Below are 6163 nucleotides of genomic sequence, written 5' to 3'. Positions count from 1 at the left end.
TAAATCATGCCACCATCAAGAACAAGTATCATTTATCAAGGATAGATGATCTGTTTGACCAGTTGAAGGGAGCCAGTTGTTTTTCGAAGATTGACTTGAGGTCTGGCTATTATCAGTTATGGGTTAGGGATGAAGATATCCCAAAGACAACGTTCTGTACACGGTATGGACATTATGAATTCCTTGTTATTCCTTTTGGCTTAACTAATACGTCAGCGGCATTCATGGACCTAATGAACCGTGTCTTTTACGATTACCTGGACCAGTTTGTGGTAGTTTTTTATGGATGACATACTTGTCTATTCACGGACTCGGAAGAAGTACGAAATCCATTTGAGCATGGTGTTGCAGATTTTGCAGGAGCACCGTTTGTATGCCAAATATGAAAAGTGGGAATTTTGGCTACAAGAGGTGAAGTTTTTAGGATATGTTGTCTTAAAAGGTGGAGTATCAGTTGATCCATCGAAGATTGAAGCAGTTCTGAATTGGGAGCAGCCCAAAAATGTTTTTGAGATCCAGAGTTTTCTTGGCCTAGTGGGATATTATCGTCGGTTCGAGGATTTTTCCCGTTTGGTAGCTCCTATGACTAGATTGACCCAGAAGGGGATCAAATTTACATGGAATGAAGCATGTGAGTTTTCCTTTCAGGAGTTGAAAACAAGGTTGACTACGGCTCCAGTGTTAGTGATACCCAAGTGTGGCTTGGGTTATGTGCTTTATTGTGACGCGTCATGTAATGGATTGGGTTGTGTGCTGGTGCTGGATAGTAGAGTAGTGGCTTATGGATCTCAATAGTTGAAGACTCACGAGTTTAACTACCCTACTCACGACTTAGAGTTAGTGGCAGTCGTGTTCGCTTTGAAGTGTTGGAGACACTATTTGTATGGTGAGAGATTCAAGGTGTTCTCGGATCACAAGAGTCTCAAGTACCTTTCTCCCAAAAGGACTTGAGCAACAGACAGAGGCGATAGGTTAAGTTTTTAGAAGACTACAACTTTGATTTGCAATATCATCCGGCTAAGGCAAACATGGTAGCTGATGCCTTAAGCCGAAAATCTCGTGGAACTTTGGCTGGTTTAGCCATTCAAAAATGGAAGATGCTTGAGGATCTGGCAGAAATGGGATTGCATTGTTTTGACGATGATGATTGCAGTGAGTCAGCATTCTTATTTAGTCTTGTGGTTCAACCTAATCTTGTTGGACAAGTGATTGAATCACAGAGACAGAATCCGAATTTGGATGCCATTCACACTTTAATCTCCAGTGGTAAGACAGTGAAAGATTGTACTTTGCGTATAGATGGAGGTTTACGATTCAGGGGTTTGTTGGTTGCTCCCACGGTTTGTCGTGAGGAAGTTTTACGGGAGTTTCATACTTCCCGCTTCACAGTTCATCCAAGTGGTAACAAGATGTATCACAATTTGAGGCGCCAGTATTGGTGGAATGGAATGAAAAAAGATGTTGTACAGTTTGTGGCCAGATGCCTTACCTATCAGCAGGAGAACCAGACCAGCGGGTTTGTTGCAGCCATTGCCAGTAGCGCAATGGAAATGGGAGTAGATTGCCATGAATTTTGTGACAGGCCTTCCTAGGTCGCAATGGGGGAATGAAACCGTATGAGTCATTATTGACAGATTGACCAAGACGGCTCACTTTTTGCCTAAAAAGGCAACAGATGACGCAGAGGCACTGGGTGTGCTGTATGTAAAGGAAATTATGAGATTGCATAGAGTTTCAACATTTATTATTTCAGATAGGGATGCCAAGTTCACTTCGAAGTTCTAGGAAGGACTTCAAGCAGCGTTTGGTTCATCGTTGCACCTTAGTACGACATTTCATCCACAGACGGACAACCAATCGGAGTGTACCATCCAAATCTTGGAGGATATGCTTTGGGCATGTGTTCATGATTTGGGAGGTAGTTGGGAGGATCACCTTCCACTTATTGAGTTTGCCTACAACAACAGTTATCAAGCGAGCATTCAGATGGCTCCATTTGAGGCGTTGTATGGCAGACCTTGTAGATCTCCTGTTTATTGGACTGAGGTAGGTGAGACAACTACTTTAGGACCTAACATCATACTCGAGACTACAGAGAAGATTAAGCTGATTAGGCAGAGGCTGCTCACAGCTCAGAGCCGACAGAAGAGTTATACGGATAAATGGAGACGACTACTATCTTTTGAGGTGGGAGATCACATTTTTCTTAAAGTTTCTCTACAAAAGGGATTAATGAGGTTCAGGAAGAGTGGCAAGTTATCGCCGCGATTTATTGGGCCTTTTGAGATCTTGGACAGGGTAGGAGAGGTTGCTTACAGACTTACTTTGCCACCACAGTTGGACAGGGTCCACAATGTCTTTCATGTATCGATGTTGTAGAGTATGAGCCGGATCCGTCTCATATTCTTGATTGGGTTAATGTGGTCATTGATGAGAATGTTTCCTACGAGGAGGGACCAGTTCAGATCCTTGACACACAGCAGAAAGTGTTAAGGGACAAGATGATACCATTGGTAAAGTCCTTTGAAGGCATCACAAAGTTGAGGAGGCTACTTGGGAGCTCGAACAGGAGGTTTGCTCCAAATATCCAACGTTGTTTTCTTCCCCAAGTATGGTTTGATTTCAGGAACGAAATCCTTTTGAGTTGGGGAGATTGTGATGTTCCTAAATTTTGTCATTTTTCAATTTCTAGAATTTTCTGATTTGCAAAGGCATTTTCGTCCTTTCTCGTTTTGCGTACCGGATACCGTGGGGTGTGCCGGGTGTGTCCGAGAGTTGGTTGAGGCATTTCATTGAGTTTAGGACTCTTTGAAATTCAATGGTTGCCATTTCGGCATTTTTTCCATTTTTCGAGCCGAAAGGTCTCAGATGGGACCCGCTACCGGATTTGTTGTGCACAGGGGTTGTGTCATGGGTTCATTGTATTTCATGTGTATTTATTTTATGCATAATTGTATGGTTATATGTTGAAATGTGTGATTGGAGGTAATTTTACATATATATATATATATATATATATATATATATATATATAAGGTAAATGGTGGGATATTTTAGAATTAGTGGTGGGGCCCACTCCCTACTTACACACATTTTGTGGGCAATAGGCCATCACATGGCCACATTCTCACTCTCTTTACCTGTTACTCTTTCTCCCTTGCTTTTCTTTTTCTTTTTCCTTTCTTCTTCAACTTTCAAAGCTTGATTGAGCCTAGTCTCTTGGAATTTTGATAGTACTTCCTTCAGCAAAGTGGTAGAGCTCGTTGAGGCTGTCAATTTGATAGGAGTTGATCATCATTTGGAGCACTCTTGTTTTGGGGCTTCTTGGATTCTTAGTCTTCATTTGAGGTAGGGGTTTTCCTAATGCATGAGTTTTGCCTCTTAGTTAAGTACAACTTCTAATTTCATTGAATTATGCATAAATTGCAAGTTTTGTTATAAAACTAATGAATTAGAAAGGTTTTAAATTTTCAATATGTGAAATTGTAAGTGTTTACATGTCAAGCTTGCTTGTAAATGAGTTTTGCGCATATATATATATATATATATATATATATATATATATATATATATATATATATCACATGATATATTGGTGCTTTGTTGTACTAAATTTTCAAGGTTTGCTATAATTTTAGTTGATTATCACTGATACCATGATGATATTATTCTTGATATGACGTTGAAATTGAGATTTGATGTGGAAGATCATTACATAGCATACCATGACATAAACGAGGAATTTTAGAAAAATTTGAAAAAGGAAAAGTTGTTTCTAGAAAGTGAAATCTCTTTCTTGGGGGGGGGGGGGGGGGGGGGAAGGAAGTATTTTTTTTTATAAAATGAATCAGATTTCGCGAGTCCGGGGCTAGCTTGACCTAGAGGGAGCGTGAAAAAGGAAGTTGATACTAGGCCTTTAACGGTTGCCAGGCATTGCCACAATTAGAACCGGGTCTAGTTATCAATCTCGTCTCGGTAAAGTCAGCTAACGGGTTTCTAAAAGTGTGGTTTGGGTCGGTGTAGACCAAATTTTGGACAGGTGCATTACATTCCATGTCATGCATTTCATCTGGTGGAATTGTGACATGTGTTGAAGTTGTTCCTTGCTATGTGTTCAGGTCTACGGGTTCGGGTCGTTACAGCTTTGTAGCCCCAACTTCAAACGATCATATCTCACTTATTTTAAGTCCAAATTGGGTCAAATTTAAGTTCATTTTCAAGATTTTTGAGTCAGATTTCCAATGGTACCAACCACACTAAAAAAATTCCAATCGTAAATAGAGTTATGACCTTTTTAGCCTTGAAACCGAATAGGGCAATTGTGTAAAATCCTCATTCTTAAGTCCAGAACCTTGAGATACAGGTTCAAATGACCATTTTGACTTATGTTGACCTATTATGATTCATTTAAAGTCATATCATTCAATTCCATGCCTTAGTTGACCATTTTACCCTTGGGCTTTCTCAGGTTCGGGTAAGGACTCGGTTAGTTATTCGAACCCCTGGGTTTGGGTCGTTACATAGCTGATACATGTTGTCATACTTGTGGATGTACGAGGAACGTTTGCCAAAGAAGATCGATAACAACCAAGAGGTGTGACAACAGTAGGCTGAACCAATACAACCTATTGAAGCATTGCATGTAATAGCTGAATAGACTGAAGAATGAAATTTAGTTGTCGAATTAAATAGGTTCAATCGATGGTGAAGTGGCGCACACAATCCTAATAGACACCATGTACTCTTTAAATACCCATCAACCTCATTTGGAAATTCAAGCTTCAGACGTTCAATTCATTCTTCTCTTTCTTTCTCAACATGAACCAAACCCAAGTGGGTATAGGTCCAAGCCATATGGTCCAGTGGTTCCACTAGACCCAATATCTATAGCAATGAGCCATATTGTAATTGGTTCGAGCCAAATGGTTCGGATCAAATTCTATTCATATTTTTATAATATAGATGCATTTTTTAGTCAGAGAGAGTATTACACGGAGGAGATTCGCTGTATCCATGAGTTTGAAATACTGTTACGGGTAGATGTATACCGTTGTATCCTGAGAGACAATGGCCGTGGAGTTCATTAGCACCATGCAAGGCATAAATTGTCTTAAGGACATAGTATTAAATACTAGCCTCAATCCAAGTTCTTTATTTTATTACTATTATTTATTGCATTATTTTGCGTATTTAATTAAATATAGAGTTTCATATTCAATTAATCATTTCTTAGCATATTATTAATATTATCTTATAGCATACTAGTATAAGGTTTGTTATATCTTAAACGCCATATGAAAGCATATACATTTTCCAACAATTCCTTCATATACCACTACTTTTCTTTCTCTTCTTGACCACCATATCTACAGTTTTGAAGCGTCCTTGGCCAAAGCCCAACCAACTCAAAGTTTTGGAGAGTTTCAGTGAGGTTCTGGTCGAAAGTCCAGTGTCAGACGACTCTGGCCATTATTTTACCACCATATCTGCTAGAAATGTACGTGAGAAGGATAGTGAAGTTATGCATAATCCACATTGCAAGTTGGAAGAAGAGGGTTCTAACGACGTAATCGGCACAAAATAGGTCTTTATCATATAACAATTTTGAATAGTAAATTTAGTACGGTAATGTCAATGTGATCATTTTTATGATATTTTGTGGTGGTAAAAAAGAGTATATTGTGATTTGCTAAATGTTATGTGAAATATGGAATGGTTATGTATATAGATGGTGTGAGCTTATGATATAGGGTTTATTCAGTTGTGTGAAGTTAGATTTCCTCCTAGTGGTCATAATCATTTTAATGGATTAGGCTGAGTTTAGGGATCAACCCAAACTCCACCCAAGTTTAATCCAACATGACCTTCCTAGCTTCCCTATCCTAAATCTTGAGAGTAAATCCTTCTCGAAATCGCGAATTTAATTGTCAAACGTTTGAATTCAATTTGTGAATCCTCGAATTCATAACATGTTTTCATTTAAACAATATATCTTTACTATAATAAATATGTGGATTTCTCACTGCATTTTTTTAGAAATAAAAATGTACTATAATTTTTTTTATTTTAAGTATTACTGATATTATGAATTAGACTAACATGATTCAAACACATTTTCTTGTGTTAATAAAATTACATTTTTATTTTTCCACAAAGTATACCT

This window comes from Cornus florida, unplaced genomic scaffold, assembly GCF_030987335.1.
Source record: "Cornus florida cultivar Cherokee Brave unplaced genomic scaffold, ASM3098733v1 CherokeeBrave_3.0.0_Hap2_Chr04, whole genome shotgun sequence".
NCBI lineage: Eukaryota > Viridiplantae > Streptophyta > Magnoliopsida > Cornales > Cornaceae > Cornus > Cornus florida.
This window is presented reverse-complemented; position numbering follows the sequence as displayed.